The following is a 13,378-nucleotide window of genomic DNA, read 5'->3' on the forward strand; positions in this document are numbered from 1 at the left end:
TGGTCTTATGGGTCTCCAGAGAGGGACTGACTACTTCTACCTTCAAAGTGCTAGGAGTAACTCTGAGGAGCTCATGGGCCCCCACGCACTGTGCCCTCCAACACCAATTAACAGGTGGACATCAGTTAGCTTTTTACAAAGGGTGAATTTACTAACTGGAAACGTACTTCTACCCCTCAACTGGGGGCACACTCTCCCCTAGAAAGCACAAGGCTTTTGGGGAGAATTGTCCCAAATTTAAACAGCACCTGTGACCAAAAGGTAAACTCACAGCTTCTGATTAGTTCAAGCCATTTTCTCCTTTCGTCATGAAGTTCCTACAAACTAGAACTCTGTTGCCTTCCGTAGTTAAAGATCAGTGCCCTTGGAGAGTCCACAGCTATACTTCTTTCTACCCTGATGAGGTTATGCTCCTTGAAGATTATTTTATTTCATTTGTACTGTGTGTCCTTTCTCAGCTTCTGGATGGACATTTTATTTGTGGTTGGTCCAGTCTCCTTAATGAGCTCACCAAATCGGAGAATCGAAGACACCATCCTTCTCCCTCCACCTCTTGCTTCCCTCTGGTTGTAGGCACAAAGGTCTGGATCCTCCAAGCACTTCCCAAAGCTTGATTACCAACTGCTGGAATCTTCTCTGATATTCCTCGGTCCACAGTCAGGGGTAATTAATTCTTTCACAAGCAGTCCCAACATTTTTCATTAGCTCCTGTCATCCAATGGCTTGAATTTCTTCACTTTTCCTAAACTGCTTAAGAACTTGTTCAAAGATATTTTACCCCTTTGAATTGATTGATTCTCTAACTTAGTCAAAGAATCACTATCACCTGACAAAGTTGTCAGGGTAGAGAACCTAGTGTTACTTTCATTATTTGGGGCTGGGGGATATGACTTCCTTCTAATAGCTGGAAGACCTGGGTTCAAGTCTTACCTCTAATTAGGCACACCAGACAGCTCTCTAATGCTGTATACATACATAATCTCTAGGGCCACTACCACAGCACTGGCAGGAGAAGTTCTCAGAGGGGAGAATACTATTTCTTACCTTAGGGTTCTAGAAGTAATCCTGAGCTATTACTATAGCTTGGGGGTGTATAGGGTGTTCAGGGAGGACTAGTACCTCTAGTGGAAGGGCTTGCCAAGCTCTTTTCAAGGCTGCTCATCCACCTTTGGTGTCTACCTTCACCCAACTCTCACCTGTAGCTTCAGGAAGTCTTGCAGACTGGCTAAATCAGGTTGAGAGTCTGATAGGCCTCAAACCCATCAGTAAGTTAGGAGGGATGTCTACCCCAAGCATGTGAAGACATCCCCTTGTGGAATGGGTAGATGAGAACAAGTTGTTCCAACGGCCATGAAGGCGGCTGAAGCAGGTGCTGTGGAACGCTTAGAGCTTGGTCAAACATCAAAGATGCCAAGGTCATCCACTACATCCTGGTCCATCATCAGTTACACTGACTTTTGCCTTGCCACTGGACTTTGATGATGCTAGAAGGAAGAGTGAGGCTGATGACTTTGTGCGACTCTGCCACGCTTAAATCCAGTCTGTGTGTAAATCAAGACATCACCCTGTGATGTCATTGGTCCTCTTTGAAAATGAATGATGATAGAGCACTGGCCCTGGAGTCAGGAGGATCTGAGTTCAAATCTGGCCTTAGAGAATTGACACTTCCTAAGCTGTCACTTAACCCCAATTGCCTCACCAAAAAAAGTGATCAACAACAACCATACCTTCTGAGCCCCCAATATCAATCAACACTTTTAGACATCAAGTAACTTCCCCTAAAGGATATCTACTGAAAAAATATGCACAATATGTATGGTATATGACACCTACCTCCATCCATCCATCCATCCATCCATCTATCCATCCATCTATCTATCTATCTATCTATCTATCTATCTATCTATCTATCTATCTGTAGCAATATCTAGAAAATATTCAAAATCTCCTTTTGACCACACACACAAGGTCCCTGTGGAGAGGGAACTCTAAGTACAATGGAAGGGAAGCACAAACTTATGGTCAAGAGATATCTCTCAACTCTTGGTCCTAGTTCTTTGCTCTCATCATGGAATACCCAAAAGGTTCCCTCTTTAGGTGTAGCTCTCTTTTGGCCTTTGTGGGTTGATGCCTTTCTACAGACTATAGCCAACTTTTATCTCTGTCACAAGGAGTTATGATTCCTGAAGCTAATACCATACTTAGGAAATTGATTGTCTTTTTTTTTTTTGCCTCCATCTGCAGGTACTTTCTTTCATCATCATCCTTTACTATTCCAGTGAATTCTAGTAACTACTCTGTTTGCTGGCATGACCTCTAAGATGGCTGCTGGATCTCTGGAGCTCACTATTTGCTTGGGCTTTCCCATTTCAGGATATTCCTTTACAAAACTAGGGAACCATAAACACAAAGAAACAGGGGTGCCATTGCCCAGATGTGGAAAAGTAGCCAGCTCTACTTCACCTGGCAGCTCAAAGTAGTAACTCTCGTCATGCAAAAGCTGCCAAGCTAGAGAGTGAAAGATTGGCTGCTACTAGAACCTTTTGGATGCCCACTCAGTTCTGGCTGAGCCTCTCCTGAGTCATCAGTCCTGGTTCTGAAGCCAGCGAGAAGGCTTCTCATAATCCCACAGCAATGACCCTGAATCATCATGCCTCAAACCCTTTTCCCCTCCAGTGCCCTCAAGATCTCTTGGACTAAGATGTGGCAGGGAATATACATACATACTTCAAGGACTGGCTGGCAATCATTGGACAGCACCCCCATTACAATTATATGTTTTAGAGTTGACCATCTGCTAGGATGGGGTTTCCATATCACAAGTTTCCTGCAATGACAAAAACCACAGATCTAGCCACAACAGCAACAACCCATTACTCAAGGTTCATCTCAAGGGGCTTCCTATAACAAGACCTTCCTGATCCTTTTAGTTGCTACTGTCCTCCAAAAAATACATTTTGTGTTTACTTTAGTGTACACATTAGCCGGATGTTCATCTCCCCTCATAAAACATTTTACTTAAGGACAGAGACTGTTCTATTTCAGTCTTGGTATCCCTAGTGCCTGCCATATAGTAGATGCTTAATAAATGCTTGTTAAATGGATAAATGTTGGATGAATAGATAGAAGGAATATAGCACCAAAGATGAGACCTAGGAGGTATCTGCCCACTGCTCATAGGGTCATAAACCATGTGACTTGCCCAAGGTCGCAAAGGTCAGAAAACACCAGGTCCTCCAATGCCAAAATTAACACCCTTTCCACGCTACCTTCTGAACTCTTCACTCTATGCTTACAAAACTTTGTAAAGTCCTTCAGCCCCCAAACCCAGGCCTTATCCTGGCCTAATCCCCCTGGAGGGGATTTAATAAATCCTTTTTTGTGATGATGATGGTGGTAATGGTGACAATGATGATCAAAGAACACTTCCTTTAGCAATTTGGACCCAATTAGGTCTTCTTTAGTCTTTAAAGTAGAAATCCTAAATCTTGAAACAGAATCGAAGAGCATCTGAATTATTTTAGATGTAGTCAGAAGAAAAGGGGTAGATAGGCAATGCAAATAATCCAGAAACATCTCAAAACAGCCAATTCTTCACTCAAATGTCTAAGCTGGGCCTCACCCCTTCTGTGCTCCAACCTGGACTCTACTTCTGTTCCTGGGGGGTTTAGATCACACCTTTCACATGACTTGACGACAGTACTTCATCATTTATGACAGAAGGTTACCAGAATCTATTTATTTGTTAGAGCTTTCTACTGAGGTGGCTAAGACGACACCTTCATCTCATCATAATCCCATTTCCCAAGGATTAGAACTCTGGAGCAATTGTCTCCTATGCTGATTCATTCATTCATTCATTCATTCATTCATTCATTCATTCATTCATTCATTCATTCATCATTCATCCATTCATTTATTCTTCTGTTTGTTTGCTTATCTATCTATCTATCTATCTATCTATCTATCTATCTATCTATCTATCTATCTATCTATCTATCTATCTATCTATCTGCCAACAGGGCTTAGCCTACAGGTGAACTGTGTTGTGGGTTAAATGTTGCTGTGAAAATGTGATTCAGCTCTTTTGGAGGAACTGGCATTTCAACAGAGGCAGCTGTCATCTTCAGGAATCCACTGAGTCCAATAAAACAACATCAGATGTGAAAAAAAATAAATAGCATCAGGAATGATTGGTTTCATAAGAGGTTTTTTAGAAAAACTCTTTGTTGGAATGTGGCTCCTTCTATTGGAATGCTCCTTTTCTCTTGACCTTTTTTCTGCCTCCTCCTTTAAGAAAAAAAAGTCCTTTCATTCAATCAATAAGCTTTTTATTAAGCATCTACTGTGTTCAATTAATCAATCAATTGACATTTATTAAGCACTTAAATTGAAGGTGCTGTGCTGAACTCTAGAGATAAAAATAACACAAAACAATACCTGCCCTCAAGGAGATTACATTCTAGTGGGGAGACAACATTTGAATAAGTAGGTATATATAAGATAAAACAAAGTGGATTGAATAAGCTTAGAGGGGATGGCATTAGCAGCTGGTGATGGGAGACAGGAAAGGCCACCTGTAGCAGGTGGTAGTGTCAGATTCTGGGGTTACAAAGACAAGTGAAATAACCCCTACCTTCAAGGAGCTTGCATTCTATCAGGGGAAAATATATGTGTGTGTGTGTGTGTGTGTGTGTGTGTGTGTGTGTATGCGTGTGCATACACATACATACATATCTCATATGTATATAACATATATGCATATATAAATACTAAAAATAAAATACAAAATAAACACAAAGTAATTTGAGGGGGAGGTACCAGTGTGTTAGAGAGATCAGGAAAAGATTGCTTAAGGAAGATGGCATTTGAGCTGAACTTTGAAGGAAAGTAGGAATTCCTCTGAAGGTACAATTGTGATTATTTAAATTAATGGGACAATATTTAGGTTTAAACACCTAGCTTCTGGTATCTTCCTCTAGAGTGTATTTTGTCCCCTCGTTTCTAGAGGTGGAGTTTTGCAGAGTAGACAGGTCTGCTGGGCAAACAAATAGGAAATACAAATCCTGAATACTGAGCTGAAGCCTGGAGGTGGAAGACTGGAATGTTAATTCTCAATTCCTCCTTTTCTACATATTTGAAATTATGGCAGAAAAATAATTTTGCATTTAGAAAAACTAGGACAGAAGAAAATGTAAATTGTTTTTCCTTAGAAATGCATTTAGCTGAACACAGCTTTATTATTGCATAAATGATTTTTTCAAAATTAATTTCCATTTTTTGAAAAAAAGAGATAAAAACAGTGTTTCTCAATATGGCAATAGGGCAGCTCAATTATCAAATATAACAAAAAAAAAGTATACAAAGCCATAAAGAAAAGGAAGAGAAATTTAAAACCCCATAATTCAACAGAATTTTTTAAAAAGGGGGACAGAATAGCCATCAGTGCAAATTAGCTAACTCATATTTATCAGGGGAAATATTTCACAGCATTAACAAAACTGTCATTTAAGGGAAATTAAATGGACTCAAAACCCACACATTTATTTTTACCACGTTCATTATTCATTTCCCTGTTTCTTTCTTTCTTTCTTCCTTTCTTTTTTTTTAAGTTTTGAATTCAAAGTTCCATAGAGGAAGAAGCAGATGATTTTCCCATTTTAGTGATCCCATGGTTAGCAGCAATAAAGCAACAGGAACAAATCTGGCTTGAAGTCTATCCAAACCCACATCTCCCAGTGTGCACAAAAGGCAAAAATAAGAAAAAAAGAAACCACGTAAGATGTACAACGGATATTAATATGACTAATCTTGGACATCTAAATACCAAACATATGTCAAAGATCATCCAATACATATCCCAATGTAATATAGAGATGTCTATTCTGGGAGTGCCTTTCATCCAAGGAGCTCCAACTCATTTTGTTGTTCATGGGCCATTTTGCAAACCCTGCAGGCTCTGTCCAAGCAGGGAGTTCCAGCAGCTTCTATAATATGAGGTTCTGTACTTGTGGGTGTGCAATCAAATACCACCTCTCTCCACAATCCTCCTCATTCCCTTTTTATTTACTAATTCGCACACCTACCAGGAGGTAAGTAGTATTTTATAGCTATGGAAAATGAGGTTAGGAAAAGTTAAACCAATTGCTCAAGGTCAAGTCATAATAATAATTGTTGAATTTTGAACCTGGAAGGGACCTCAGAGGTCAATTTTGGCATGGAACTAGAAGCAATCAGCCGATCAACAAACTCTTATTAAGTGCTTACTGTATGTGCAGCACTGTGCTAAGCTCTGGGGAAACAAACAAACGAAAAAACAAAGAAATTGTCCCTGCCCCTCAAGAAACATACCTGATGTAGGAGAGAACATGGAAATAGCTAGGTTCAGTCAGTCAATCAACAATCATTTATTAAGCATTTGCTACATGCCAGGCACTAAGTGAAGTGCTGGGACTACAAAGAAAGGTACGTGTAAGATATATACAGGGAAGATGGAAACTAATCTGAAAGAGGAGACATTAGCAATTGGGGGGTGGGGTGGAGACTATGAAAGGCCCCTGAAGAAGCTAAGCTTTGAGCTAAGCCTTGAAGGAAGCCAGAGAAACTAATAAGCATAGGATCAAAGAATCTCTGAGCTGGAAGGGACCTCAAAAGCGATTTATTCCAATCCCTACCCAAGTAATAAATCCGAACTACAACATCTCTGGCAATGTGGTCAGGCAGCCTCTCTTTGAAGGTCTCCACTGATGGGAGATTACATACCCTCTGATGTGGTCCATTCTATTTTTATATAGCTGTTATTGCTAGGTGGTCCTTTATAGTGTCACATAATCACTTGGAGTTGCAGAATTTGAGAACCGGAGGTCATTTAAATGACCTTCTAGTCCAACCCCTATCCAACAGGAATTCTTGCTATAACATTATGGTCAAGTGGCCATCCGGCCTCTCTTAAAGGCTTCCAAGGAGGGGGAGTCCTCTCCCTCTTGAGGAATCCCACTCAACTTTTGGACAGTTCCAAGTGTTAGTGTCTGACCTCAAGCCCAGGTTCTACTCGTTATGTCTCTCATCTGGTGCTCTTGGTCTAAGCAGGACAAGTCTAATTCCTAAAGTCTAATAAGAACTAATCTAATCTTAGAACATCAGAGCTGGAAGTGACTTCCAGGACTACCTGGTTCAGTACTTGAGTTTATAGTTGAGGAAACTGAGGCCAAGAAATGAAGAGACCTGTCAAAGTCACACGGGTGGTTTATAGTAGATAAACTTCAGACTGAAGACTCCTAGGTCAGTGTTATTTCCACTGAACCATGTTTTCTTTAATAAAATACACATCCTGCTGTGAAATCCTGGGGTTCTTTACTGTTATTCTATTGCTCTAGCCACTAAAATAGATATCCAACTCTGTTTTCAAAATGTGCTTTCAGGACCCTTGTCATAATGATGGAAAAATGGACAGCCAGTTACATGGATGATAAACTGTCTGACAAAGAGCGGCATTCTTTGCTTAGGTTTTTTCCCCAATGCATTAGATGAATCCAGTTAATTGCTCCCACCTTTCTGTTTCAGAAAATAGCATCATGAGGTTATAGAATCAAATAGTCTCAGAGTTGAAAGGACTTTCAGAGGTGCTCTAGTTCATCCTGTTCCTGAGCAGTCAATCCTTCTATACTGTCTCTGACAAGTGATTATTCAACCCTCAACCAAAGGTGTCCAGTGACAGAGAGCCCACTATCTCCCAAGGTAGCCCATTCCACTGATAGAAAGCCCCAATTATGAGGAAGTTTTCTCTTACATTGAACAAAGATCTGCCACTCTAATTTTCATCAATTGCTTCTGGTTTTGTCATTTGGGAATAAGCAGAATATATTTAATTCCTCTTTCATGGGACAACCCTTCAAATGCTTGATGAAATCTGTCAATTCTCTGCTACCTCAACAAGCCCTTTCTCTAGGATAAATATTCTTTAATCAGTCTTCATATTGCACACTCTCCAGTCTCTTTATACCATCTTGATGGCCCTCTTTTGACACTATAGCTTATCAATATCCTTCCCAAAATGTATCTCTCATAGCCAGACACATATGGTCTGATCAGGGCACAATACAATGGAAATGTAAGCTGCCTCATTCTGGATGTGATTTTTCTTTTAAGGTATCCTAAGATTGTCATTGGAGAAGGAAATGGCAAGCCACTCCAGTATCTTTGCCAAGAAAACCGCAAGTGGAGTCATGAAGAGTTGGACACAACTGAAACAACTAAACAACAACAACAAAAAGATTGTCATTATTTTTTGGGTTACCATATCACATTGTTGCCACTTATTGAGCTTGTAGTCCGCTCAGACCCTCCAGATCATTTGCAGATGAGTTATTTTCTAGCCACACTTTCCCCACTTGGTAAACATGCAATATTTTTTGAACTCATCTAAGATCTTAATTTTTATCCCTATTAAATTTAATCTTATTATAGTTAGTCCAGGCTTCTAGTTTGTGGAAAACTTGCTGTAACCTGATTCTGTCATTCAATATATTAATTACTTCTCCCTGTTTTGTGCCATCTGCAAATGCGATACCCACACAATCTATCCTTTATCTGGAATGTGGCCAACAACAGATCCTTGGGGCTCTATACTGAAGACCTCTCTCTAGACTGATATCAATTATCATTCACCACATTTTTGTTTAATCAGTTTCCTATCTGGCCACCATTTGCTCCTTCTCACTTCTCAACCCAGGCCTGAAAAATATACCAAGCTGAGTATGATAATGAACAAGTCAAATTAACTTTCCATGTCCTTAGTTCGTCATTTGTAAAATATGAATGCTAATTCTTGCACTACTTACACATTATCTACCTTGTACAACCCTAGAGGGTTGTTGTGAGGAAAATGGTCTGCAAGCATTAAAGTGCTCCATAAAGGAGTCATTATAATGCTTATTATTTTCAGTAAACAGAGTCCTTTGGGAAAGCAATCACTATACATGATAATGTGATGTTGTCCCTTTCATCAGCAGAGCTGATTTATCCCATCAAGTGTTAATAGCAGCATTAATAGTTGTTTATTTGTTTTTTAAGATCTCCTGTAAGAGTGTATGCCTCTATGAGACAATTACAACTTAACTGCACTTTGTTGGACTTGGAGTCAGATGCGACCTAGATTTGAATCCCACCTTAGGTTTTTACTTGGTTGTTAGCAATTCATAATCTTTCTGAGTCTCAATTTTCTCATCTGCAAGATGATGAGAATGGAGAGCCTGAAGGCTGTCTCTGCCCAGAGGCTTACAGAATATCACTCTCCTCAAATACAACCAGGGAAGAAAAGAGGAAGAGGGAGTGGTTTGAAATTTGCAAAATGCTTTCCATACACTATCTTCTTTGAACCTCTCACTAAATCTACGAGGTAAGTATTTAAGGTATCATTATCCCCATTTTCTGTAGGAGGAATCACCTCACATAACTTCACAACTAGACTATTGCTACAGCTCTCTGGATGGGCTTTCTGTCTATAGCCTCTCCCTACTCTGATTCAGCTTTCGATCAGCTGCCAAAGTGATCATCCTAAAAGGTAAGTCTGATCATGCCACTCCCCTACAAAACAGACTCAAGTGGTTTCTCTGTTAGGCTCCAAGATCAAATAGAAAAACCTCTGGCTTTTGAAGTCCTTCACAACCTGGTACCTTTGGCCCTACTCTTTTTTATTCCCCTCTAGGTATTATATGAGACACTGGCATTCTTGGTATTCCTTGGAAATGACACTCCGTTTTAAAATTCTACTCCTTTGTATTAGCCTTCCCTTATGCCTGACATGCTCTCCTTCCTCCTTTCAGGCTCCTAGCTTCCCTGGCTTCCTTCAAGATTCAGCTTAAATCCCACTTTTTGCAAGAGACCTTTCCCAGACCTTCACCCTATACTAGTGCCTTCCTCTCTGAGATTACTTCCCATTCACACTGTATTGAGCACAGTTGTTTTCATGTTACCTTCTCCATTAGAGTGTAAGCCCTTTGAAAGCAGTTTCTGCTTTTCTTTGTATCCCCAGAAACTTAGCACAGCACCTGGCATAAACTAATCTCTTAACTAATGATTATTGCTTGACTGATTGACAGAGGTGAAGGAACTTACCTAAGGTCAATCAGCCAGGAAGAGGCAGTGGTGACGGGCTGTGAATCTGGGACAACTTCAAAGGGGAGAAAGATTCAGGAGTAGTCATGACCTGGAATTGTACAGCCCTTAGCACAGTGCCTGGCTCATAGTAGGTGCTTAATAAATGATTTTTGACTTCTGCATGCCCTCTGACTGTCTGTCCATTCTGGGAGGAGGAAAATAGAGAAGAAAGACTGAGAATGGGGATGAGGACTATGGATCCTGCTTCTAAGGAGGGGCCGTTCCCCTGTTTGCTGGGTAGAAAGTGGCAGCTGCTGCCACTATTGAGGAATTTCTGTCTAGGGCTGCTATGCCCCATATGGTAGAGGAAGGCTGACCTCCTCTGGGATTAGCACAGCTTTCTCTAGCCCTATTCCCTGATGGCTTTGCACAGTATTGTAAAGATGCACTTAATTTGCCATGGAAAATTTTGGGAAAAGATCTGAAAAAAATAAGCACTAGACAAGGTATGTAGGTCTAGAGGGAATTAGCAGAAATATATAAAACCAAAAGAGGCATTATTTCATGGAGAAGTGGCCAAAGAATGTGAATGAATGAATGAGTGAATGAATGAATGAATGAATTAAAAAAGACATCACACTTAGTATGTGCTAGTCACTGTGCTAAGCACTGGGGATAAAAATACAAGATGTAGATAGTCCCTGCCCTCAAGGAGCTTACATTCTAATGGGGGAAGACTACTCATATAAGATGGCCATGAAGGCTTTTCTGGCCAGATAAGTCATAGAGTTAGTGATTGGAACACGTAGAGTTCCTATAGATATAGAAGTTTCTGAGGAAGGATCTTAACTCAGGTCTTCCTGACTCCACCCCCAGAGCCCTAGACACTGGACATCCTCACTGTCTCCATCTGTTGGGGGCAGGGCAGGGCAGGGAGGGAAAAAGCTGTTTGATGACTGTATTTGTTGTCTCACCAAAGCACCTGCTGGAGACATTACTACCATAAATTGCTACAACTGAAAGGGACCTTAGAGCTTTTCTTCATCTAATTCTGTTACTTTACAGATGGTGAAATAGCTGCCAAAGATAGTTTCAGTGACTTGCCCAGGGTCACAGAGAGAATCAGGGGCAAAGATGTTGGCAAAACATTACTAGTGACCAACCTTTTTCTTTGATGTATTGACTGATGTGTTGTCTTCTTCCACCACCCTATATAGTCTTTCTCCACCACATTTTAAGAAGACTTTTTAAAAATTGTATAACATGGCTCTTTTCCTGACTTTTCTGTTTTGAAAAAGCAATTATTGCTGCCAGTGGAAGCTTCTTGAAACTGAACTCCCTTCCCTTGCCTTCCCTCCCTCCCCTCCCCTCCCCTCCTCTCCCCTTCCCTTCCCTTCCCTCCCCTTTCCTTCCCTCCCCTCCCCTTCCCTCTCCTCCCCTCCCCTCCCCTTCCCTTCTCAATTCTTTTTCCTTCTCAATTCCTTTTCCTTCCCCTACCCAGACACCTCCCTGCCATCTTTATCTTTGTGCCCCTTATATCTCCCTTGGGCTAAGAATGCAGAACTATCAGCTTCTCCAAACACCTTTAACTTCCTGGAGAGATGTGAATAGTATTTTGTGGCTTCAGCAACTCCCTAATCTTTCTTCCTCAGTTCACAGGTGTATAAGTCACAGACCTGAAACTTGAAAGGAAAGGAAATAAAAAATGTAAGCACCCCCTTTCAGTCACTTGAAAATCACCAGCCTACCCATCCTTTTCTCTGTGGCTTCTTCAGAAAACACAAAGGGAGCCTGCCTGTAAGCAGTCTTTTGCTCTAAATAGCAAGGGGCTGCTGAAAGATTGAAAAAAATTGAAAAGGCAAAATTCTGTTTACTCTAAGTACTGCTCTTTAGTAAGTAGGGATTAAAATTTAAAGAATGAATGAAGTTTGCTAAGGGTGATGATGGAACAGGATCTGGATGCTTATATAATTTCTTCCCTTCATCCCATTTTAGTGTGAAAATATTGTGGAAGACATGAATATGATAACTTAAGTATTCAAATAATTTATTTCACAGAATAGAGTGTCTATAAATGGAAAATATTAATAAAATATAAATCTGAATGCCCCATGCAAATCTATGCCCACCAAAAGCTTTACGTCCATTTCTAATGGTTAATTCTATAACTAAAAGATTCATTCATGCCCACTGATACATTCCTACGTTCTGCTATTCCTTTGGACTGTGGCCCACTTCTCTCATCCCTTTCAATGAACACCTTCTAGAAAGAAGAGCTCTCAATCACTGGCAATACTTCCCCACCACTCACTCATTCTTCAATCATATACTTCTCTCTCCGTGACTCTGCCAAAAATTCTCTCTCAATGTTATTTTTGTTTATGTTTCTTATTGTTATGTCATACTCATTTTTTTCAAATATATCCCTCCCCTCCTCCCCAGTAAAGCATCCCTTTTAAACAGAAGTTAAACAAAGAAAAAGAAGCATTTCAGCAAAAGTAACCAACATATCCACCATCTCTGACAGTCTATGCAATATTAAATACATATGGTTTTCTGTCTCTGCAATGAAGGGAGGGAGGTGCATTTTCTCAACTCTTCTCCAGGGCCAAGCATTGATTATTATAACTGAACAGCATTTAGTTTAGTTTTATTTTTGTAATCATTGTGCATCTTGTGGGCCTGATTCTCTGAATTCCTCTTTGTTTTTTCTCATGCTACAGAATGATACTGTCACATTCACGTAGTGTATCTTGTTATACCTTAACTCGTGGGCTCCTACCTTGGCTCCAATTCTTTGCAGCCACAGAAATACTTGTATGGATATTTTGGTATATGTGGGAATTTTCTTTTTGTATTTGACCTCCTTGGGTATATGCTTAACAGTGGGATAACTGAGTCAAAATGTATGGACATTTTAGCCACTTCAAAAAAAAATTCCAAATTACTTTCTGGAATGTTTGGACTAATTTCACAGTTTCACCTAGAATGTATTAGAATTTATATTCTTGTGGCTTTTCCAACATGAACATTTTCACATTAATTTTACAAAAAATTAAATTGTCATCTTTGCCAATTTGCTAGGTGTATGTTGAAACATTATGGAATTGTAGGGGCAGGCAGGTGGCTCAGTGGATAGAGTGCTGGGCCTCATCTTCCTGAGTTCAAATCTAGCCTCAGACACTTACTAGCCGTGTGATCATGGGTAAGTCACTAATTCTATTTGCCTCAGTTTCCTCATCTGTAAAATGAGCTGGAGAAGGAAACAGCAAACCACTCC

This window comes from Phascolarctos cinereus, unplaced genomic scaffold, assembly GCF_003287225.1.
Source record: "Phascolarctos cinereus isolate Bilbo 61053 unplaced genomic scaffold, phaCin_HiC Scaffold_5;HRSCAF=322, whole genome shotgun sequence".
Lineage (NCBI taxonomy): Eukaryota > Metazoa > Chordata > Mammalia > Diprotodontia > Phascolarctidae > Phascolarctos > Phascolarctos cinereus.